This window comes from Phascolarctos cinereus, unplaced genomic scaffold (assembly GCF_003287225.1).
Source record: "Phascolarctos cinereus isolate Bilbo 61053 unplaced genomic scaffold, phaCin_HiC Scaffold_726;HRSCAF=1367, whole genome shotgun sequence".
Lineage (NCBI taxonomy): Eukaryota > Metazoa > Chordata > Mammalia > Diprotodontia > Phascolarctidae > Phascolarctos > Phascolarctos cinereus.
Genome location: NW_027556098.1, coordinates 296,332,734 through 296,358,453, shown reverse-complemented (window position 1 = coordinate 296,358,453; position 25,720 = coordinate 296,332,734). Strand labels below are relative to the sequence as shown.

General features: G+C 34.8%; 1 pseudogene across 1 annotated transcript; it reads left to right on the top strand.

Moving 5' to 3' along the window:
• Positions 1-252: 252 nt before the first annotated feature.
• LOC110214990 (inactive caspase-12-like) lies at positions 253-13,578 on the top strand (annotated as a pseudogene). The gene is made up of 9 exons (XR_013482745.1): positions 253-543; positions 2,838-2,906; positions 4,038-4,129; positions 5,217-5,309; positions 7,682-7,747; positions 8,173-8,406; positions 8,884-9,030; positions 12,680-12,789; positions 13,451-13,578. The product of XR_013482745.1 is annotated as an inactive caspase-12-like (transcript).
• The last annotated feature ends 12,142 nt before the right edge of the window (positions 13,579-25,720 follow it).

Here is a 25,720-nt window from a genome sequence, read left to right as displayed (position 1 = left end):
ATTTATGGAGGAGAAAACAGGTCTAGACAGATGAATTTACTTACACAGAGTCACCTAACAAGTTAGTTACAGGATCAGAAACTAGCCTAGATCTCCTGATTCCTTGAGTCGTGTCCTTTGTGAAAACTGATTATTTTTTTCTAGTCTGGAAAGGAAGGAAGAAAATAGGAAGGAAGGAAAGAAAGAAAAAGGAAACTCTTAATTAAATGTTATCCAAGGTGCCTTCCTGTTGTAAAATGAATGATTATCTAATTGTATTTCCATATAAAGACTGAACGGTTGGTTGTCTTTTTAATAGAACAAAAGCAAAATTTTTATCCTGTGAAGATTGTGAAATGTTTGGTCAGTACCTTTGTTGATGATGTTATTGATGACCTGATAGAGAAGGATGTTTTGAGTCTAAATGAATGAAGAATTCAGGAAAAGAATTTACTACAACAATGGACCAGAGTGAAGGCCTGGTTAATACCCTGGATCAGATGATCCAAGGAAGCAAAATTATTATGAAGAAATTATTACTTCCTTCTCTACAAGTAAATTCAGGTAATTTTCATTAACTCAATCTAAATGACAGACATGCTTTCTACTTCTTAATCAAGGGTTCTTTACCTTTCTCATTTCAGGGACAACTTTGGCAATATAGAACTTTTTTCAGAACAATATATTACATAATTCAATGAAATATTAAATCTCAGTTACATGTTAGCAAAAATAAAAATAATCTTTAATGTGTTCCTCATTCAAGTTCATGAACTTCAGGTTAAAAAATCCCTGTTCTAAGTAGTATTGAAAAAAAAAAAAACCTTGAAACAAAATATTGTCTTTGTCTCTGATTCCAGTCAGCATGGGTAGTGTGGATTAACTATTCTGGGGACCATTGAAGTTTGATGTCTAGAAGGGCTTTCTTGTTTCAAAATCCATTCTCCATGCAATTATCACATGGATCTTTTTAAAATATAGGTCTGACTAAATCACCCCTTCCCCAATTCAGTAAACTCCGAAGGATCTATATTACCTCATTGATCAAATATAAAATTTTGTCTTTGGCTTTTAAAGACGTTCATAACCTTATACTTTTCTTCCTTTACATTTTTTTTAAATCTTACCACCCTCCATGAATTCTGTGTTTCACTGTCTAGCTTACTGTACCTCACATATGGCACTCCATCTCCTACTTTGAGCATTTTCAATGGACATTCCCTATGGTTAGAACATTTTATCTCAGTCTCCTAAATTCCCTGGCTTCCTTTAAGTCATAGCAAAAATTTCATTTGCCAATGTCCTTTTCCAAGTCCTCCTTAATTTTGTTGTTCTTGGGGAAGGAAATAACAAACCACTTCAATATCTTGGCCAAGAAAAAACATCAAAAATGGAGTCACAGAGTCAGATATGACTGAAAAGACTGAACAACAACAAAATTCCTTGATTTTTCTGCCTTAGACCTGAGACTACTTGTAATTTATTCTGGATATCTCATGTTTCCCCAAATAGACTATGAACTCATTGAAAGTAGAGACTGTCTTTTGCCTTTCTTGTATTCCTAGTTACAGCACAGTACTTGGCATATAATATGTATCTAATAAATGCTACTTGACTGACTGACTATTCCAGTGTGAAAACTATATCCTAACTCAAGTGATTTTCACTGCCTTTCCACCACACCTGGAGTCCTCTCCCTTTTGGCTTCCTTCAAGTCCCAGCAAAAAATTCCCATATTTTATGAGAAGCCTTTCCTGATACCCTCTAATGATAGACACTTCTCTCAGTTGATTTTCTCCAATTTCTCCTGTCTATATCTTTTTTGTACTAAGTTGTTTTCATGTTGTCTGTGCCATTAGATTGTGAGCTCCTTGAGAGAAGGGACACTCTTTGCTTTTCTTTATATCTCCAAGTGTTTAGAACAGTGCCTGGCACATTGCAGACACTTAATATTTATTCACTGATAATTGCATACAATGATTCAATCAATTTCAAGGCTTCATAATACCATTAGACCTATCTCAAAAATTTTTAGTTATTCAAGGTTAAATCACATCTTTATGTCAAGCATTCTCTTCTCATATTCATCTACTCTATTTGGATCACTTACGATTTCCAGAATTCCCACAAATCCTAAAAGAATTTGGCCTAGAGAATATTGTCACAGTATCAGAAGCTTTCATTGACTATTCATCTATTTTTTTCCCATTGTAGCTTCAAGGGCTCTGAAGTCAACCTTAGATCAATAGGTATGGGCAACAGGAGATGCTTGATTTTGTATGGCTTAACTATGACTCATCCTCAGTGATAAAGTTTTTTGAGGTCAGCTAGCTATTGGGATAGGAGTTAGGGGTGGTGGATATTGTGGCAAGTGAGAAAGGAACAATTTCTTTGCATTTTTCTAAGTCTTAGATACTTCTCTAGTGTTTATGGATTCACTTTATGACTTACAGATACTATCCATGCAGTGAACAGGGCCCTTCCTTCATTATTCATGATGGGACATATTCCTTCACATGGATTCCCAATTGGGATAATTTCCTCATTCTATTCTGGGGACCATTCAAGTTTAATGTCTGGAAGGGCTTTAATATCCTGTTTATACTAGAGAATAGAAGAGCCATTTTCATCCACTTTTGTGTTTCACGTCTGTCATTAAAAATTTATTTCCTTATCCATTGACCAGGAACAACAGACATAAGCTTGGATTTCAATAATCTCTATGGCTTCCAAGCCTGTCATAAGTTCAAGAGGAGTAGTTAATTTATAATACTATTTAAGGAGTTCTAGTACAAAGGGAAGAACATTCTTCAGAGGAATGCGAGACACTCATACCCTTCTCCTTCATTTCCCTTCAGGAAATCTAAAAGAAGAGAAAGCTTTAGTTCTTTTCCAGAAGTCAGAAGCAATGGACCACGTTTTATCAGGTAACAATATCTCCAAATTAAGAAGAGTTGTTGCACACTATCTCTACTATGTTCCTTGAAGAATCGTGACATGAATCTAAGAGTGCTAAACAGAACTCTCTTCAAATCAGTGCCATGACATTATGGAAAGAGTCCAAGAATAGAGATCAAAAGCACTGAGTTTGAATCTCCTCTTTAACTTCTTACTGTATGTGATCATGGAAATAATTTAAAGGAAATGAGCTTCAGATGTTTCACATTTGAAAGAGAACTAATAATTTTGACCCTGGTCTCTCCCCAAGTCATTGAGAAGATCAAATAAGATAATGGACAGGGCATTATTTTGGAAACTGTTAAAGATTGCATAAATATGTGGTTTTACTATTACTCTAGGTGACTCAGTGGATAGAGTCCTGGACTTGGAATCAGGAAGACCTGTGTTCACATCCAACTTCAGATACTTACTAGCTGTGTGACACTGGGCAAGTCACTTAACTCTGTTTGCCTCAGTTCCTCATCTATAAAATGAGCTGGAGAAGAAATGGCAAACCATTCCAGAATCTTTGCCAAGAAAACCCTAAAAGGGGTCATGAAGAGTTAGACACAACTGGACAACAATAGTTGAAAGGCATAGAAGTATCTTTCAACAAATACAAGAAACAGTTTGAAGGATAGTGGAAATACCTCCCAGACACCATATAAGTAAAAGTCTTACTATATCCATGTTGAATAGGGCCTACAGTGAGTTTCAATGAACAGAGGGTCAGGGAGGTAGTATTTCCCCTGTGTCTATTTATGGTTCTGGAGGTATTCTTTTTTTGCCCAATTTCTTCAGTTTTGAGCAACAGGAACTTAAAACCATATTCTACTGAAATCTTAAGATTTAGCCATTGTAAGGGACCTTAGAGGTCACCTTAATCCAATTCCTTTCATTTGAATAGAGATACTGAGACTCAGAATAGGAAAGTGATTGTCAAGAAAGCCTATGCCATCAGAAATAAAGCAGGAATCTCAACCTATAAAGTATAATGAATTCTCCTAAGAATAATTTTCCCATTCTGCTGGAATAATTTTATTTTTATCTAGAAAGAAACTAGACTCAATATTTCTTGTTTGGAAAATCAAATCAAATTAATGTTTTTCCTTTTCTAGTCTTTCAGACTGTATGTAATTCTCCAGGATCCTTCCCAAATTACCGAAAGAGACTCAGCAGCACCATCTTTCAGTTCTTTAAGAAACTTGGTATATCGTTTGTCTGACTCTAATAATTCAAATCATTGGGAGCATAAAGTTTCTGTTACAATCTCTCCTTGATTTTTGGATTCTTTTTGGAAAGGCACTCCTCATTGTATATTCTCATTTCCCCCCTCAGTATAAATATCATTCTCCTTGGGAAAGAAAGCAAAATAATTTTGTCATTTTTTTTTACTGTCATCTATTTTTACAATCCCATCTGTCCTAGTCTTCTTTTTTATCCTTTCCTTAACTTAAAAAAAACCCACAAAAACAAACCAAACAAACAAAACCCCCTCTTTTATGATCCTGGGCATTTTCACCAGCCTCTATTCATTTTGAGAGTCAATATTCTTAATGTTATTCTTTGACAGAGTGACCAAAGTTTGAGTTCTACTGAAGAGATGACAAGTAGAGAAGTCTGGGTAGAGCACAATTTTTCTGCTAAAGAACGATTTGAAAAGTAAGGCTAGAATATTGGGTAGAGATCAGCTTTTGGATAGCCTTGAAAATGAAGATAAGGAGTTTTTATCTTATTTGGCAAGCGTAAAGAACAACTAAACAAGAGTGCAATGATCAAAGTTTGTCTTTGTGAGACTAAGCTGGCAGTAAGGTTCAGTATAAGTAGGAGTCAGAAAATGGCAGAATTGAGATGCCAGTTAAGATGTTGTTGAAGTAATGAAAGTGTCAGATGGTAAAAGAGCCTAGACCAGTGTAATATTGGGAATGTAAAGGAAGGGATGAATTTAAGGGAAGTTACCTAGGATGAATCAAAAGAAATTGGTAATTGACGTAGAGTACGGAGGGAAATATTCTGTCAGAATCAAAAGGCCACTGAGATTTGGGACTTGGAGAATAATAGTATCATTATCAGAAATTGGGAAGTCAGGAGAGCAAAAGGATTAATAAAGAGAGGTAATGATTTGGAGCTCAGAGTTTGAAATGTTCTTTCTGTTTAAACAATTTGCATTCATTTTCTCAACTGTCCTTTTAAATGCTACTTTCCCAGGATAAGAACAGATAAGCATATAGAGTCAATAAGAAGTTTAGAGAAAAAAAAAGTCATTATTAATTATTTTTTTCTATTTTCCTCTTGACTGTAATGCAATACAGGCTACTGAACCCCCAAACAAGATCAAGCTTTGCAGACTAGATTTCTACAATGCACTGAAGGAAGCAAAGGAGGGAGAGGTACAATGTTAAGTAAATAGTTGTTTCAAAAATGACATATATCTTGCTCAAATATAGAAGGTTGGGAAATACTTCAAGTTTCTTTCTAAAGCCTAGATATACCTTCAGATCACCCAGAGGCTATATAGAATTCTCTGATCTCCTCATGTCTATACCTTAGGTATCCTGTTTCTTTTAATCTGAATCTAAAATGCGCTGTCTTGATTCTCCCCTGAAGACCCTTAAAAATGTGTGTCTGATACTGGTTCTCATTATTAGTCCTGGTGAATCTTAATTCAATTAGAAAAATATCTGATTGAAAAAAAATAACAGGTATTTACTTTGTTCCTAATAGTCTGCTCAATTCTGCAAGTGATACTGAGAGAAATGAATCAAGACCTTTTCATTAAAGAGCTTCTTCAAGATGGTTGAGGGGATAAGGCAAGGACATAAGTAACTATATCCTATATGGAAGGCTATGATTATTGTCACAGAGACATAGAATAATGATGTCATATTGTTTGAGGACAAAAATTAGTTCACTTCAATTTATTCCCAATTGATAAAAATTTATTTATTGAGCACCTATATCGTGTGAGACACTTCCCTAGGGATTAGGAATACAAAATAAAAAAAAAATGAAACCTTCTGCCCTTGAACAATTTAGGCCATACTATGTGTACACAGATAAGAAAATAAAAGCTAATCTGTGGAGGGTAGGAAAAGGGAACAAGCATTTACTAAGCACTTATTATTTTCCAGGCACCGAATTAAGTACTTTACACATATGCCATTTCATCCTCACAAAACCCAGTGAGATATATAATATATAATCCCCTTTTTACAATTGAGGAAAATGAGGTGGATAGAAGTTGATTGACTTACTCAGGATTACATAGCTGGTACATGTATGAGGCTGCATTTGAACTCATATCTTCCTGATCCTAGGTCCAGAGTTCTATACATTGTGCCATCTAGCTAGAGTAATTGAGCATTAACACATAGGGAATATGGAAAGGCTTGGTGTAGAAGGCAAAACATGAATTAGCATTGAAAGAAGATAAGGATTCTGAGAGGTTATGATGACAGAAGGGTGAGAAGGGAGTATTTTCAAGTATAGGACAGCTGTGAAAAGGTACCTAGATATAAGAGGTGGAATGTCAAGTTTGGAGAACAACTAGTAGTCGAGTATTCTTGAAACACAGAGTGCATGAAGGCAAGCATTTAAAAAAAAAAAAGGCTGGTACCAGATTGTGGCATTCAACAAATGTCAAGCTGGAGAGTTTGTATTTTGCACAGAGTTAATAAAGATTTTGTATGAAGGGAATAAAAAGTGATGTCTGTATTTAAAAAGATTTTTTAGAACTCAATGTCCAATAGAGATTGGAAAGGGGAATGGGAAATGGGAATGGGAAAGCAGTGCATAGGAAGACCAATTAGCAAATTGGATATAGAAGAGGTGATGAGTGTTTGAACAAAGGGAGGGGCCATGTGAGTAAAGAGGAGATGAATACCAAAGATGTTTTGGAGGTAAATTTCACAAGACTTGGCAAGTGAATGAATATAGAGGGTGAGGGAAGAGACAATAGTGAAAGTGAAATGACTTCGAAGTTACATACCTTGGTGACTGAACGAATCTAGATAACCCCAAACAGAAATAGGAATATTTAGTATAGGAGTAGTTTTAGAGTTAAAAAAAAAAAAAGAGTTCCAGTTAGATACGTTGAATTTCAGATGCCTACAGGATATCCAGGTGTAGGTATTAAATACAGTTGTTGATATATGACTAGTATGGTTGGTAGTAGTCAATTCTGTAGAGACAATAGAATCCATGGGATATGATGAAGTCTCCAACAGTAAGAAAGGGTTAGAGGTCAAGACAAAGAGTTAGGGGCTGAGTGATGGATGAACATTTATTCAATGAAAATGAAGAAACAGCTATACTTGTACATAGAAAACTAAGGTAGTATTGAATTGAAGATAGGTCTTGAAGTAATTGTAGAATAGTCAAAGGTAGAAAACAAGGCAAAGGAGAGGAAGTATCTCAACAATCTGAAAAAAGACATGGAAGTCATAAAAAGAAAGGATAGAGGTCCTCAAACAATATGACATCATTATTCTATGTCTCTATGACAATGATCATAGCCTCCCATATAGGATATAGTTACTTATGTCCTTTCCCTGTCCCCTCACCCCACTTGAATAAGCTCTTTAATGAAAAGGTCTCAGATTTAGTTATCTCAATATCCCTTGCAGAATTGAGCAGACTATTAGGAGCAAAGTAAATAAAAACAAAGGTAGAGGAACAGCTAATAATCCAATATACTTTCATCATTTGGTTCATGTAATAGAGAAAAAAGAACAAGAAATAACATTGCTCTTTCAAAATATTATTAATGTGGAAACTACTTGAAAACCTTGGATATAGTGTGGTTGTCAAAACAAACCTTACAGCTCAAGTATAGGCCACATTCTTCCCAGTAAGACCCAGCCACCTCTCTGGCTATAGTAGCAGGACAGAATCTCATGGGCCAGGGATTTTATTTGTTGTCAGATTACTAATGCTTAATACTCTTCAATGCAGTCTCATAGCACGACTTAGACAAACTCCAAAACAGTGATTTGGTATGCCCTCTATTTGTAGGTTGGTCTTATTGAGATGCTATTGCCTCTTTAGTACTGCCACTAACTGCTTCTAAAAGGTACCATCTTAATTTTGCTCCATAGATAATTATCTATTTTTTTTCTTTGAGCTTTCTTATCTCATTGCAGCAATGCAAAATTTCCTATCCACAATCTCCATCCATGACCCCAGATTTTAATTTAAATGCTAAGTTTATGTCTGGTGAGGGTTCGTAATCATTAACTATTGAGTGCCTCTCAGGAAATGGAGTCAGTGTTGAAAGAGTTTGCCGATTGCCCAGAACATTGGTGCTCTGATAGCACCTTCCTGGTGTTCATGTCTCATGGCCTCTTGAATGGTATCTGTGGGAAAACACATACAAAGCAATAACCAGACCTGCTGGCTACAATACTATATTCCAAATTTTTGGTGATGGCAGTTGCCCTAGTCTAAAAGGCAAACCCAAGGTCATCATCATGAAAGCATGCAGAGGGGGTGAGTGTTCACTTATATATTGTCCTGAAAATATTCACATACAGAACTGGAAGTCTGAAGTTATAGTCCACACTTTCCCAGAGGAAATACGCCAGCTACCTTGCTATGCTCCTCTCTCTGTTCCCTAGAGAAACTACAACAAACCACATACCATCTACACACTACATACCATCCCACAACAGCGTCACAGAGTGGACTAGCATTATGTGAATTAGTCTGTACTAATAGACATAAGTTGTACCATATAGGTACATACCAAATTGAATTCAGCACTTTATTTATTCTATAACAGCAGATTTCTTTTAGTTTAGGATTACAAAGCTCTGAATTGATTTCTACTTGATTAATACTAGGAAGCATGGACAAAGCAGAACAGACTTTATACGTATGTGTGTCAGTGCACGAACAACTCTGGATAGTAACTGTGATAACACTGTTGGGAGGAGGGGAATAACTGACAGATCACTGTATTCTTAGAGAAACTTGGAATCACATATGTGATGGGTGCATCAGAGACTTCAGCAGACACACCCAAACAACCCTTGCAAGACTGCTCAGGTGGTAGTTCACTGGAAGAGAAGTGCATGGAGAAAGATTTCATTTCATTTTGTTCTACAACACCACAGAAGTGACTTCCAGCAAAGGAATTTTCAACTCATTCACTACTTCCTAGGCACAGCTCTTGCCCATTTTCCTTTCTTGTCTTGCCAGGTAATCTCTACCTCAGGTGGCTTAGAAACTTTCATTGGTAGGATAGATCACATAGAGAGACCTAGGGATGCCCTAATGTGTCAAAAATACAAAAAAAATGATATTTTTCATCTTGTTTTTGTTTACAACTTAAGTAACTTATTGTTAATTTTTTGAAGAGCACTTCAGTTTTAGTTCCTTTAATTTGATTAATAATAATGGTAGGACATCTATTTGACTTGAAAATAAATAAATTGGAGTCTTTGGGTACATAACTTTATGAAATGGGAGCACAGTCACAAAGTAGAAAGCAATAAAATAACTTTATGTTTGGGGTATGTAGGGTTTTGGGGAGGACTAGTACCTCTGATGTGAGGGCTTTTTGAACTCTTTTCAGGGGGTGCTATACATCTTTGGTGTCCAGCTGTCACACAATTCTCACCTATGGCTCCAAGAAGCTATACCATGTTCAGTAAACATACCCCAGTAAAACTATCTTGGTAGATGGGCTAAGCCAGGTTGTAGCTAACCAACAGGGCTCAAACTCTTCAGTGAGTTATGGGGTTGTCTACCCCAAATATGTAAAATCTTTCCCTGGGAGAATGGGTGGATGAGAACAATTTGTTCCAATGTCTTTGAAGGTGGCTAAAGCAGCCACTGTGGAGTGTGTAGAGCTTGGTCAGACATCAAAGACACCAATGTTATCCACTGAATCCCAGGTCATTGCCTGCCATCTTGATTTTTGTCCTGCCACTGGACTTTGATGACTCTGGAAGAAAGAGTGAGACTGACACCTTTGCACAACTCTGTCTCACTTAAATCTAATTCATGTACGTGTCAAGGCATCATCCATGATGTCATTAATTTTTCTTCAATAATGAAGGGCAAACAAGAACAAGAACAATGATAACAGCAACATTATGGTTAAATGGTTATAGGAATTATCTCTTTGGTGGTTTCTAGGGAATTCCCCACAGAAATGGGCCAGAAATAAATATTCAAACTCAAGGCATTCCTAGTACTTCTGTTGCTCTTCTCAGAACACAGGTCCATGGAACCTAATGATCTGCAATCACGTGGATCATATGCAGGCACTAAATCCAGCCAACCAGGTGTAGCTGCATTAGTTGTTTTAAGTCTTGAGGGTTCTTTGGCCAATTCTAACATCTGGAATTGGATAAGAGAAAGGGGGAAATTCTTTGTATCTATTATCCTTAGTATCTATTTCTCTTAGATCATGATGGTGAATGTACTGATGTTGAGTGGGAGGTGATCTCAAGACAGACTTTTGCCACCTTATTAATCAATGGGTCAGTCAGATAGTAAATAATATTTGTTTATTGCCTGCCCTGCAAAGATATATATATAGAGAGAGAGAGAGAAGGAAAGAGAAGAGCAGGGTCCTATCCTAATTAGCCTTCTAGTGACATATAGAAATGGTAGGAGGTAAAGTGGAAAGAGTATTGGATTTGTTGATCTTGGTTCAAATGATAAGTATATCTCATCTCCTGTGTAATTTTGGGCAAATCATTTAATGTATTTGACCCCAATTTCCTCATCTTAAAAATTAAGAGGATAAGCTAGATGACTTCTAAAGTGTCTTCTATCCCCTAAATCTATGATCCTAAGATTTTTGCAGTAAAGTACATTTGGAATCAGAAGATCGAGGTTCGAACACCACCTTTTTACTTATCTATATGACTTCAAGTAAAGCATTGAACTTCCATTTTTATTTTTTTTAATTTATCCATATTTATGGCCTTATTTTCTATATCTGTAAAATGAAGGCTTCAGACATTTTGACATTTATGGTTCATTGTGGAGATAGTTTATAATCATGCAAGTTAAATTGAGAGCATATTTAAGTCAATGGAACAGGATGAAAATTAGATTTTCCTTCTTTTTTTTTTTGCAGTTGGGGTTAAGTGACTTGCCCAGGGTCACACAGCTAGTAAGTGTTGAGTGTTTTGTCTAAAGCCAGATTTGAACTCAGGCTCTCCTGACTTCAGGGCTGGTGCTCTATCCATTGTGCCACCTAGCTGCCCCTGAAAATTAGATTTTCTAAGTATATATGCATGAAATATAGTCATATTTAGGTCTTCATTATTTTTTGGATAATAGTTCGTTCATCGACCTACATTCTGTCATGACCATTGTTTACTTTTCATTAACTTTAGACTACCTTTCACAAAACTAGACCATTCAAGTTACAGTATTGATACATTTGTTAGCGTGGCAAGTAAGAGTGGTGAGGGGTGTGGTGATGAGGCTCTCCATGGCTAAAGAATTTGTTTTAATTATCGCATTCTGCAATGGACCAGAATAGCTTGTCATTATGCATGCATGTCTCCTTGGAATCTCACTCTTTGAAAGACTTATGCCTGCCTTTCTCCTTCTTAGCTATGACTCCCTTGTTCTTTGCTATCTCTTACAACTGTAGTGCTTGAGTTCTCTTGCTGCCCATTACTGGTGCTATTGCCACACACATACATGTCTTTCCTGCAACTTTTTGCCCTACTTTGGACTTTTAGTTTGACTGTCTTATATTAATCACAAGAGGATCAAACAAGTTTATCTCAGGTGTTATATCTCTCAAGGAATCTTGCATAGTTTTTACATAAAAATGGAAGACAACTTGTGGGAGAGGATTCTTTAAAGCAACATTTTACATGATAGAATCAAATTTTAATAGTCAAAAGACAATAAGGAAAATGAGTTCTTGTACTCTCAATATTTTAACTCATGTGTGATGACAAGAATGTGATCTGCTATGGAATATCCTGTGTTGCCTGTCTACTTCCAATAACTTAATCAGGGATGTCATTCTGTTTTGCACATTATTCTCATTAAAATGTTATATAAAATGTTTACATATGCATATACATTACATATATGAATATGCATGTCCACATTTTTATATGAAAGTAGGCATGTGAGTTAGTAGTCATTAATGTTCTCTTGGTAATATTTTATGGTCATTTTATGGTCTGAGGTGATTCCCATAGCTTTATTATCTTTCCTCCCTGAAGATACCTCAAGAATTAATCTCTCAAAGACCTAAAAATGGAATCCTTTTTAGCATAGATCTCTTATCTGTACCTTTTTTTGTATTTTCACTGCTTTCCCAACTTGGTTCTTTTCAGTGATATTTCTACCTCCTTCATAACATCCAGAACTATATGATATTAGAGCTTAGGTGGTGATTCCTCTGTATTTGTTGTTGAAATGAGAATATTATTTAAAAATGTTTCCAGGTCTTTTTCCATTTCTTATTTGTTTGATGCCTTCCTTACAGTTTCATCTTTAAAAGTCATTGTGATGATTGTCCTTGGTTCTTTTGGTTACCTTTCTCTAAGGGTAATGTCACATCGTATTGTACTAATATTACTCAAGAATATGGCTATTTTCACATGCTTGAGGAATAGTATTTCCTTAATAATTTTTTTTTATTGAATCACGTATTTAATTGATTTTTTTTCCTTGCCCAACTGATCCAGACTGAAACAATGCTAAATTTTAATCTCCCAGTCTTCTCCTAAAGTGTTTTCATGGTCATGAACTTTATTAACTTTTTTATTTTCAGATAATGTTTCTTGGAGAGTTGACATAATGGGTTCTGTCTTTATAAATGAACTCATTTACTGCTTCCAACAATATGCCTGGTGCTGTCACCTGGAGGAAGTTTTCTGCAAGGTGAGTTTCTTTCTATTTGCCCCATTGTAATTCCCATTGTATTGGTAGATTCTCCTCCCATTCCCATCCCATCGAGAACCTCAAGGGGTGAGAGAGAAATTTTTGAACCAAGATTTTCTTTCTGAGTTTCTTGTAGACCAGGAAGTAGATTGTAGAAATAGATGCTGATTGAGGTTCCCCACACATGTAACCAAATAATAATTTATCCCAATACCCCATGCTATATCTAAATGAGTTACATAAAAATCTGAGGAAAATAGAGACTAATTTTATAGTAACCTACTTATATTCCTACTTATCATATGCATCAGCAAATATATGAAGTTTTTTTTTGTTTTGCCTGAAGTGATCCTTCATTACTTTTTAGTAAATCTCTTTCTTAGTTTTTGATTATCATATTCACTTACTTGTCTAGCTTCTAAGCACTGCCTGTAATACTCAGGATCCCTTAAGATTATGAATCAACAGCACTCCTTGTCTACAAATTTATCTTCTTCACTATTTTTACCAGCAATTGTTTTTCTAACTTGACCCTTATCATATCAATATTATATTCTCTGCCAGGAAAATGACAATGTAACAACCTACATTGTTCACTAGTGATGTAAGAAAGTATTTTATTTCCAGAAGTTCATCTATAGAATTTCTTTCTTCATTGAAGGTCCAGAAATCATTTGAGATTCCAAAGACCCTTGTCCAGATGCCCACCATTGAAAGGGTGTCCATGTCAAGATAGTTCTACCTCTTCCCAGGAATGTAAAATTAATCAGTAATGCTAACAATTAACAGCAATTCAGGTAAGTGGTTCCAAGATGAGAGAGAATATATTCTCTCTACTCAGGGTCAATAATCAGAAGGCCATACTACACAGAAAAATAGTGGTCAGGGCCCACCTGTCCAGCTGTCCAGTATTAGCCCAATAGCTTATATTTACTTGGCAATGATATTGGTGAACCCACTTGCTTTATTTGACCTGGACCATTATATTGCCATATAGATACACATCATTCTAATGTGTCTCTAGTGTAGTAGTCTAGTGATTATGCCCCAAGTAGTGAGTGGCCGATGTTTATATGGTATATGTATCCATAGTTACAAAACAATGGAGGTAAGGCCATTTTGTCAAGCTAGTCTTTAACAAACCCACTCAATTATAAACAATACTTCTTAATCAGAAGAGGACTGGCCACTTTCTAAAACAACTAATTCCTAGTATAGAGCACTGAAGTTTGAGGTAATCCTCATTCCTCTTTCTCCTGATCCCAGACTTAGCCAGGAGAAATGTGAATACAACTCTAATGTTATTAAGGCTCTATTAGTCAATCAACAATCAGTTATTAAGTAATTATCTACATGCTAGAGTCTATGATAACTTTTGAGATGCAAAAACATTGTCTGTAAGCTCACATTCTAATGGGGATATAACATGTAAATAACTAGGTAGATACAAGGCATTTACAGAATGAATAGAAGACAATCACTGAGTAGAAAACAGTAGACAGTCTGGAGATTCCAAAAGGCATCCAATAGAAAATTGGATTAGAGTTGAGCCTTGAAGGAAGTTAGAAAACCTAGAATGTAAAGGTAAGGATAGAGAGAATTCCAAGCCTGGGGGTCAATCAGCACAAAAGTACAGAAATAGAGAAGAGAGTACCATGTTTCAGGAATGCTAAGTGGTATAGTCAGTAAGTAAGGAATGGTCAGTGTGGTTGTGTCATAGTCTGTAGAAGAGAGTAAAGTATAAGAAGACTAGAAAGGTAGGAAGGGTTCAGGTTGTAAATATGTTTTAATGACAGGAGAGTTCATATTTGATGTAAGAGATAATAAGGAGCCATCAGATTTCAACAAGTAAAAAAGTGACACACTCAGAATGACGGTTCAGTAAAAAAAATATTGGTAGCTATGTGGCTACTCAAAAGGTATGAGAAGATATTTGAGTCAAGGAGACTAAATAAAAAGCTATTGCAATTGTCAAGGAAAAAGGTGATTAGTGTCTGCATGAGGGTGGTGGAAATTTGAGTAGAGGGAAGGGAACTTATAGGATAGCTGTTGTGAAAGTAGAAATGAGCAGATTTGATAATAGATTAGACTTGTGGAATGAATGAAAGTGAAAAATTGAGGTTATGGGCCTGGGTAACTGGGCAGGTAGATGGTTGTATATTGGACAGTAATAAAAAAAAAAGTTAAGAAAGAAGGAAAGTTTTGAAGGAAATGATAATGAGTTTTGTTTTGGTACTCTTCCATTCGGGATATCCATGGAACATCCAGTTTCAGATGTCAAAAAACAACAACAAAAATAGAGTCGGTGAAGATGAAGGACTCGAACTCAGGATCATTTGTGGCATTTGCCTTATCAGAAGCTGGTATATGCTATAGCGTAGTTCTGGAAACACACTTTCTCATGACTACTTTCTCTTTCTTTTATTCAGGTGATAATATGTGATGTAGTCCTGAAAACCTTATTATTTCCAGAAGAACATTTACAGGCATAGAAAATTTTAAAAACCTATGCCATCAATACCATGCTTTTTAAAATGGACATTTCTGGGGCAGCTAGCTAGGGCAGCGAATAGAGCACCAGCCCTGGATTCAGGAAGACCTGAGTTCAAATTTGACCTCAGACATTTGACACTTACTAGCTGTGTGACCCTAGGCAAGTCACTTCACCCCATTGCCTCACAAAAAAAGTAGACATTTCTATCTCTGCTTTTTTGCATTTCCTTTCCCCTCCAATCCTGAAATACTCTGTTCAAGAAGAATCTCATTTCCAAATTGTATCTTAAGTTCTATACCTGCCAAGAAGTAAACTCTAACAATTTAATTACTCACTTGTATTTTTCTTTCTGGTACCTAAAAACCCTTATTGTGTACAACACCTTTTTGTGACATTTGATAATAGTCTGATGTTTTATTTTTAACTTGTGAATATACTTTGTGTTTCCATGTATGTTGCTAGCTCCTTTTGATTAGCATTGATGCTTTCATCCTCACAATCCTTCCTCTCATAATATATGTTCCTTGTTTTTATTAAACATTGGAAAACTTTGTTATTAGTTCTATATCTGTATTGCTATAATACATTCAGATATCTAGTAATATACTTTGTGAATATACTTAGTGTTTCCATGTATATTGCTGGCTCTTTTTGATCAGCGATGATGCTTTCATCTTTTTTTGTAATCTTTGCATTTCTTAGCATAGCATTGATCTCATGATAGGGCTTTATATAATAGTTATTTCTGATACTGGTTGGAATTAACTACAAAATGCATAAAAAACCTGAGACTTAACCTATTGAGACACAAAAGCAAGATTTATATAAATACAATTATAAAACACTCTTGGCAGATATAGAAGCCAATAAACAAACAAACAAAAAAAGATATTCACTGTTTATGTTTGGGTTGTGCTAATATAATAAAATGATGATACCACCCTAAGTAATTTATAGGTCAAACTACTCAATCAATTAATCAATAAGCATTTATTAAGTGCCTAACATGCCAGGTACTGTGCTAAGTGCTGGGAATACAAAAAAAAAAAGGCAAAATACAGTCTCTGCCCTCTTATTGGGAGGGACTGACTAAGAAAACACGTTTTAGAATTAGGCAAGATAATAACAAAAAGTATTTAAAGAAACAGAATATGAAGGAAAATAATGAGAAAAAGTATAAATGAAGGAGATAGAACATTGCTAGATTTCTTAATATATTAGAAAGAAGTAGTAAGATATGCAACCAATAAAAATAGTAATACAGATATAGAACCAATAGAAAACAGTTTTTCAATGTTTAATAAAAACAAGGAACATAAATTATGAGAGGAAGGATTCCTTTTATGGCAATAACTTCTGGGAAAACAAGAAAGAAGTTCAGAAGAATTTAAAATGGAAATAAAATGTTAAACCATGTCCGTCAATAAGCATTAACGGATAGGCAACCTGAGCCTAAAAGTTAACATCAAAGTAATTAGAAGATAATAAGAGCAGGGACCTTTCACAAATGTGACTGGGGAAAGGAGTGATTCCTAAGCAAACAAAAGTGAGGAAATTATACAATATAATATTGACGTTCTTCATTACATAAAATTTAAAAAAAAGTTTCCATGAATAAAATCAATAACAGAATTAAAAGAGAAATGATAGAGTAAGAAAAATATTTACATCCAATATCATCAAGCATATATTATATAGGAAAGTCTATTATATTCCTATCAAAAATATACAGGGAATTGACATGTAAAATGCCAAAAGGCATTTCCTAGTAGAAAACTGTTCAAAGGATAGAAACAATCTGTTTTCAAAGGAAGATTTGCAAGCAAAAATTAGTACATTAAAAGATGCTCTTAATCACTAGGACAAAAGGAATGCAAATTAACACAGTTCTGAAGTTTCACTTGCTTCATGGAAATTTGGAAAGATAGAAAACAAACATGAGGACAGTAAAATTTGGAGGGTAACTGAGAAGACAGGCCCACCAACGTGACTAAACTTTCCATATCCTTTGACTAAGCAATTTCAGTACTGGGTGTACATCACAAGGAAGTAGAAGATAAAACGAGCAAGATATAAAAAAAAAAACCATATTCATGACACATCTTTTTGTTGTGCTAAAGAAATTGGAAATATATTATTAACCATTAAATTAAGAATGACCAAAATTATGCCTTATGAATGTAATATAATAGTATTGTGCAGCAAGAAACAACAATTAAGAGAAATATCACATACCAATATGTACATTAATTCACACAGAGAAAAACACTGAGTACTAAGACAACAAATACAAAATATCTGCAATAGAGTAATCTAAAAAAAATCACTAAAAGGAAGTTGAACTCTGAGGGCTGGAAAACAAATGAAGATCTTAGAGAAGAGAGGAAGGACAGCCAACAGCAATTAGTCAATCAATTAATTTACTGTCAGGGAGTGTGTTAAGAATTTACAAATAATATCTCATAGGAACCCCACAATTCTGTGAAGCAGGTGCTATGAAGAGATAAGAAAAAATAATTCTTCCTTCTAAGCACAGGAATAAGATGCCAGAAGATGATGGATAGAATTCCAGGGACTTGGGACATTTAGTGGAAGTGCTTGGACTCCAGAGATGGAATATATTGTGTGAGAAACAGCAAGGAGGCCAGTGTAACTGAATCACAGAGTATGTGGGAGTTGGGGAGGGGTACATAAGGATTAAGAAGATTTGAAATAGAAGAAGAGTTCAGCTTATGAAGGGCTTTAAAAGTCAAAGAAAGAATTTTATATTCGATACTGGAGGTGATCAAAGGAGTTTATTGAGTAGAGGGATGGTGACGTGATTGGACCTGTGCTTTGTCCATTTTGACACCTGAAAGAAAAATGGATTGCAGTGGAGAGAAACTTGTGGAAGTGAGAGAAACCAATAGAAACCATCTATTGCAATAGACCAAGCATGACATATGACTGCCTGTCCCAGGGTAGTGGCAGTATCGGAGGAAAGAAAGAGATACATGTGATGGATGTAGAGAAGTATTATTGTAGTTTGTATATTTGCACCACTCTCCCATTCCATTTCCTCACATTTCAAGACTTAATCATATTTATATGGTCTCTTCATATTCACTGTTTATTACAGTACAATTATATACTAATATATTCATATGACAAAAATTCAGTTACTTTTGAATTTATGGGCATGATGAACTTTGTTTTGGATACTCTTAACATCATAAAAAGAATTACTATGATAATTTTGCTATCTAAAGGATTCAGTTAAAATTCAGATGACAAATATTTCTGTTTGGATCTTACCATGCAAGTTTTGCACTGGCTGTTCATATCCTTTGACTATTTATCAAATTGACCAATGACTTGTATTGTAAATTTGACTATGTTCTCTTTATATAAGAGAAATAAGAACTTTATCAAAAACACTGGCTGTAAAAGTTGTTTCCCAGCTTTCTGCTTTCCTTCTAATCTTGGTTGCATTAGTTTATTTATGCAAAACATTTTAATTTAATGCAATAAAAAGTATCCATTATGCATTCATAATGTTTTCTATTTCTTTTTTTCGCTCTGTTTCTTTTTGGTCATAAATTCTTGCCTTATGCATAGATCTACCAGGTAAACTATTCCTTCCTCTTCTAATTTGCTCATGATATTATCCCTTATGTCTAAATCATGGACCCATTTTGACCTTATGTTGGTATAGAGTGTGAGATGCTGGTCTATGCCTATTTTCTACAGTATTATTTTCCAGTTTTCCCAGCAGTTTTTGTGAAATAGTGATTTCTTATCCCAGAAGCTAGAGCCTCTGGTTTTGCCAAACAGTAGATTACTGTAGTCATTTACTACTGTGTCTTGTGTACCTGATCAATTCCATTGATCCACCACTTTATTTCTTAGCCAGTACCATATAGTTTTGATGATTGGTGTTTTATAATATAGTTTTAGGTCTGATATTTCTAGATATCATCCCTTCATGTCATCTTACACCTGTGCCCTCTATATATGCTCCTTCTAACTACTCTAATAATGAGAAATGTCTTATGAGTTACAAATATCTTCTTCCCATGTAGGAATGCAAACAGATTCAACTTAAGTTCTTTATGATTTCCCTTTCCTGTTTACCTTTTTATACTTCTCTTGGGTCTTGCTTTTAAGGTCACATTTTCTATTCAGCTCTCATCTTTTCATCAAGAATGCTTGAAAGTTCTGTATCTCACTGAATATCCACTTTTTCACCTGAAGGATTATACTGTTTTTCTGGATATGTGATTATTGGTTGTAATTCTGGCTCCTTTGCCCTCCAGAATATTGTATTCCAACGCCTCCAATCTTTTAATGTAGAAGCTGCTAAATCTTCTGTTATCCTTACTGTAGCTCCACAATACATGATTTTTTTTTCTGTTTGGCTTCTTGCAGTATTTTCTCCTTGACCTAGGAACTCTGGAATTTGGCTTCAATATTCCTGGGAGTTTTAATTTTGAGATCTTTTTCAGGGGGTGAGTGGTGGATTCTTTTAATTTTTATTTTACCCTCGTGCTGTAGAATATCAGGGTAGTTTTCCATGACAGTTTCTTGAAAGATGATATCCAGGTTGTTTTTTGGATCATGGCTCTCAGGAGATCTAAGAATTTTTAAATTTCCCTTCTGGATCTATTTTCCAGGTTGATTTTTTTCCCCAATAGGATATTCCATATTGTCATCTATTTTTTTTCATTTTTTGGTTTTATTATTTCTTAATTTTTCATAAAGTCACTAGCTTCCATTTGCTTCATTCTAATTTTCAAGGATTATTCTCTTCAGTGAGCTTTTGGACCTCTGCTTCCAATTGGCCAGTTCTGCTTTTTAAGGTATTCTTCTTCTCGTTGGCTTTTGGACCTCTTTTATCTTTTGTCCTAGTCTGTTTTTTCTTCAATGTTATTTTCTTCAGTATTTTACTTCTCCTTTACCAAGCTGTTGACTCATTTTTCATGATTTTCTTACATCACTTTCATTTCTCTTCCCAATTTTCCCTCTACCTCTCTCATGTGATTCTCAAAATCCTTTTTGAGCTCTTCTATGGCCTGAGACCAATTCATATTTTTCTTGGAGGCTTTGGATGTAGGAACTTCAACTTTGTTGTCTTATTATGAGTGTATGTTTGGTCTCCCTTTTCACCATAGTAACTTTCAATAGTCAGAGTTGTTTTTTTTTTCTTTTTCCCTTGTTAGCATTTTATTACTTGACTTTTAAGTCTTTATTAAATTAGGGCTCTGCTTCCAGAGTGGAGAGTGCCCTATCCCAATTTTCAGGGGGTTTGTGCAGCTGTTTTCAGAGAAACTTCTAGGCACCTGTAAGTTTTCAGTTCTTTCAAGGTGGTATAATCTAAGGAGAGGTGTTTATTACCCTGCTGGCCTGTGCTCTGGTCTGTGAGAGACAATAAGCACTGTTTCCTGCCCTGGAACTGTGAGGAGGTTCTGCCATTCCTCTGTGGCTGCAAACTCTGCTATCCTAGTGCTCTTACTCAGCTTGGGACTGACCTCCAGGACCTGGATCCGATTATGGGCAAAGCAACAGAGTCCTGCCTTAGTGCTAGCAAAAAGACTCCTGTAATCTCTTTCTGACCAGTTGTTTGACTCCCTTACCATCTGTGAGCTGAGAGCTCTGGAAACAGCCACTGAGACTGCAGCTGATGATTCAGTCACTCCCAAGGCCTGCTCCTGGTTTGCTGTGTCTGGTGCTGTGCTGGCACAGCCTGTTCTGGACTGCACTCTCCTCTTTCCCTGGTGTTATGAACCTTTCTTGCTGACCTTCTAAGTTATCTTGGGAAGGAAATGTGTTTCATTCTATCTTTTGTTGGTTCTGCTGCTCTAAAATTTTTTTAGAGTCATTTTTAAAGGTATTTGGTAGGGTTTGGGGGAGAGCTCAGAAGAGTCCCTGACTTTACTCTGCCATCTTGACTCCACATCTGCCTATAGTTATTTTAAGTGAACTTTCTCTTTCTATCTTGCTGCTGGGCTTTCTTGGTCATATGTAGCAATGCTGATGATTTATGTGGGTAGTGTACAAATTTCTTGGGTGAAAAGGGGTCAGGAGTGGAAAAAAAAAGTTTAAGAAGCCTTGCCCTACTTCATGGTCAATTTTTGTGCAGGTGTGATGTGCAGAGGAGAAAAAAATACATATTCCTTTCATTCCCATTCAATTTTCTCCAGAGTTCTATCATATTTAACTTTGCTGAAATTCTATTAACCTCATTAACTTCTTTCCTGTTTATTTTGTGGTTAGATTTATCTAGTTCTGAGAGGGCACAGTTGATGATCCCCACTAGTATCGTTTTGTTTTCTATCTCCTCCTGTAACTCACTTAACTTCTCAGATAATCTGGATGCTATACTACTTGTGCATATATGTTTAATATTGATATTACTTCATCGTCTATGGTATTTTAGCAAGATGTTCTTTCCTTCTATATCTCTTTTAATTAAATATATTTTTGCTTTTACTTTGTCTGAAATCAGGATTGGTACCCCCCAATTTTTTTTCTTTTTACTTCAGTTGAAGCATAATATATTCTGTTCAAGGCTTTTACCTTTACTCTGTATGCATCTCTTTGCTTCAAATGTATTTCTTGTTAACAATGTATTGCAGGATTCTGGTTTTTAACCGACTGTACTATCTATTCTGTTTTATGGGAGAGTTCATCTTGTTCACATTCACAATTATGATTATTTACTGTGTATTCAATTCCATTCTATTTTTTCTCTGTTTATATGTCTTTCTCTCCTTTCACCCTGCCCATCCCCACCTGTGCTTTGCTTTTAGTTTTGAACATCCACTTTTATAAGATTTTGAGTTCCATATGTTTTCTCCTTCCCTCCCCTTGCACCTACCCAATACAACATGCAATCTGATAAAGGCTATATATTTACAATCATAATAAACATATTTCCACAAAATCAGAACAGGAGTGGAAAACCATGATAAAGAAAAAACAACAAAATCAAAAAAGAGAAAATCATATGTTTCAATCTGAATTCAGATTCTAGAGTTCTCTCTTTGGATGTGGACAGCATTTTCCTTCATGAATCTTTTGGAATTGTCTTTAAATCTTTGTATCATTGAGAAGAGCTAAATGTATCAAAGTTGATCATTGCCATTAGTGTGTATAATGTCCTTCTGGTCCTACTCACTTCAATCAGCACTAGTTCACGTAAGTCTTTCGAGGTTTTTCTGAAATCTCCCTGCTTATCATTTCTTATGGAACAATAGTATTCCATTATATCCACATACCATTGTTCAGCCATTCTCCAATTGATGGGTATGCCATCAATTTCCAATGCTTTGACATTACTAAAAGAGCTGCTATAAATATTTTTGTACATGTAGGTCCTGTCCTCTTTTTTATGATTTCTTTGGGATACAGACCTAGTAGTCCTATTGCTGGATTAAAGGGTATGCACAGTTTTATAACCCTTTGGAAATAGTTCCAAATTGCTCTCCAGAATGTTTGAATTGGTTCACAACTCCACCAACAATATAATAGTGTTCCAATTTTCCCCCCTCTTCTCCAAAATTTATCATTTTCTTGTTTGGTTATGTTAGCCAATTTGATAGGTATTAGGTGGTACTTTAGAATTGTTTTAATTTGCATTTCTCTAATCAATAATGATTTAGAGAACTTCTTCATATAGTTATAGATAGCTTCTATTCTTCATCTTAAAATTGCCTTGCATATCTTTTGACCATTTATTAATTGGGAAATGACTTGTATTCTTTAATCTGACTCAGTTCTCTATATATTTTAGAAATGAGGCCTTTACTGGATCCTGGCTATAAAAATTATTTCCCAGCTTTCTGCTTCCTTCTAATTGTGTTTGCATTGGCTTTGTTTGTGCAAAAAAAAAGTAATCAAAATTATCCATTTTGTGTTTTATAATGTTCTCTATCACTTGTTTAGTCATAAATTCTTCTGTTACCCATAAATCTGACAGGTTGACTATTCCTTACTCTCCCAGTTTGCTTATAGTATCATCCTTTATGTCTAAATCATGTACCCATTTTGGCCTTATCTTGGTATGTAGTGTAAGATGTTAGTTTATGCCTAGTTTCTGCCATACTATTTTCCAGTTTTCCCAGCAGTAATATTGTTGTTCTTTAAGAAATTATGAGCAGGTGAATTTTAGAAAAAATCTGGAAAGACTTACATGAACTGAAGCTGAGTGAAGCGAGAAGAACCAGTGGAACATTGTATACAGCAATAGCAACATTGTGTGATGATCAACTATGATAAACTTATCTCTTCTCTACAATTCAATGATCCAAGATTATGCAAAAAGATTCATGATGGAAAACGCTCATCACATCCAGAGGAAGAACTATGGAGTCTGAATGCAGTTCACACCATACTATTTTCATTTTGTGTTGTTTTTTTTTTTCTGTGATGATTTTTCCCTTTTGTTCTTTTTCTTCTTTCATGACATGATTAAAATGGAAACATGTTTAACATGATTGTACATGTATAACCTGTATCAGATTGTGTGCTGTCTTGGGGAGTGGTGAGGGAAAGGAGGGAAAGAGAAATATTTAGAACTCAAAATCTTACAAAAATGATTATTTAATACTATCTTTACATGTAATTGGAAAAAATACTATTAAGTTAAAAATAGAAAGAAGGTAAAGAGGTGAATGAATCAGAGAAAAGTTAAATATGATACACTTCTGGAGAAAACTATATGGGAATAGAAAGGAGTATATCTTTTTCTCAGCTGTATATGCCACCTTCACGAAAGTGACCACACATTAGAAACTCCACAACAAAATGCATAAAAGCAGAAATATTAAGTGCCCCCTTTTTGGACCATAATGTTATAAAATTGCATTTAATAAAGACTTCTAATAAAAAGTTAATTAAAAAAGTAAATAACACTGTCCTAAAAAAAGAGTGGATTAAAAATAAATGATCAAAACCAATAATTTCACTAAAGAGGATGGAAGTAATAAGACGAAATTCTGAAATTTGTGGGATGTACTTAGAGGAAATGTTATATCTCTAAATATATACAGCAATAAAAGAAAGAAAGAATAGATCAATGAACTGTGTGTGCAACTAAGAACAATAGAAAAATAACAAATTAAAAATCCCCAATTAAGCATCAAAATTAAATCCTGCATATCAAAAGAATGATTAATAATATTGAAAATAAAAATCTCATTGAATAAATAAATAAAAACTAGGAGCTGGTTTTATGAAAAACCAATACAATATATAAACCATTAGTAAGTTTGATTTTGAAAGTGAAAGAAAAAAAATAAATTACTAATTTCAAAAATGAAAATGATTAATGTGCCACCTGTGAAGATAAAATTAAAACTATTATAAGGACTTAATTTCTCCAAACATATCTTAATAAATCCACGATCTAAATGAAATGGATAAATGTTTTCAAAATATAAACTGCCCAGATTAACAGAAGAGGACCTAGAATACTTAAATAACTCTATCTTAGAAAAAAGAATTAAACAAGCCATCAGTGAGCTCCTTTGGCAAAATTCCCATGACTACAAGTGAAGTCTACCAAACATAAGGAATAATTAATCCCTCTATTATAGAAACTATTTGAAGCACTAGATAAAGGAGGAGTCCTACCAAATTCCTTTTATGATATAAATAAGGTTTTGATACTTAAACCAGGGAGAACAACAACAAAGAAAACTATTGAATAATTTCCTCAATGAGTATTGATGCAAAAATTTGAAATAAAATACTAGCAAGGAGATTATATCAGTAATAAAAAACAAAGATGAAATAAGGATCATACCCTGTGACCAGGAGGGATTTATATCAGTGATGCTGGGATGTTTTAATAATTGGAAAAAAATATCAATAAAACTGACCTTATCAATAATAGTAACAGCAAAAATCAAATTATTCCACACCTGGAATTATGGATAGCTTGTCTTGGGCCACATCTCCAAATGGACATCCTTGGTAAACCCATTAATGGGAAAAAGGTTCATAAAACCTGAAATAATAGACACTTCTACCAGATAAATCATTATTCAAGGGTCTAAACTTATCGTTACTCTGGTGTAAAACATTCAATGATTCCCACTGGGAATGGCACTGGAGTTCCCACTAACAAATCCAAACTTATGATTTGGACATTGAAGGGTCTCCGTGTACTGAACCCAACGTGTTTTCAAACTTATGTTACTCATTATGTGCTCTAAGTTACAGTTAAAGAAGTTAATTAACTTCTTTTTTCTTGTACTTTTGTTCATGTTTTGTCTATACATAATTTTTTTTATTAGGAACTTGACCATTTGAACATTTCTACATGTAAAACAGACAAGATTATATACAAAACTCCATTTTATACAGCTTGGTTTTTTAATGTGTATCTGTATCTATATATCTATATATGTATCCATATATCAAATTTAATATGATAGTACCAACACTGCCATGTTT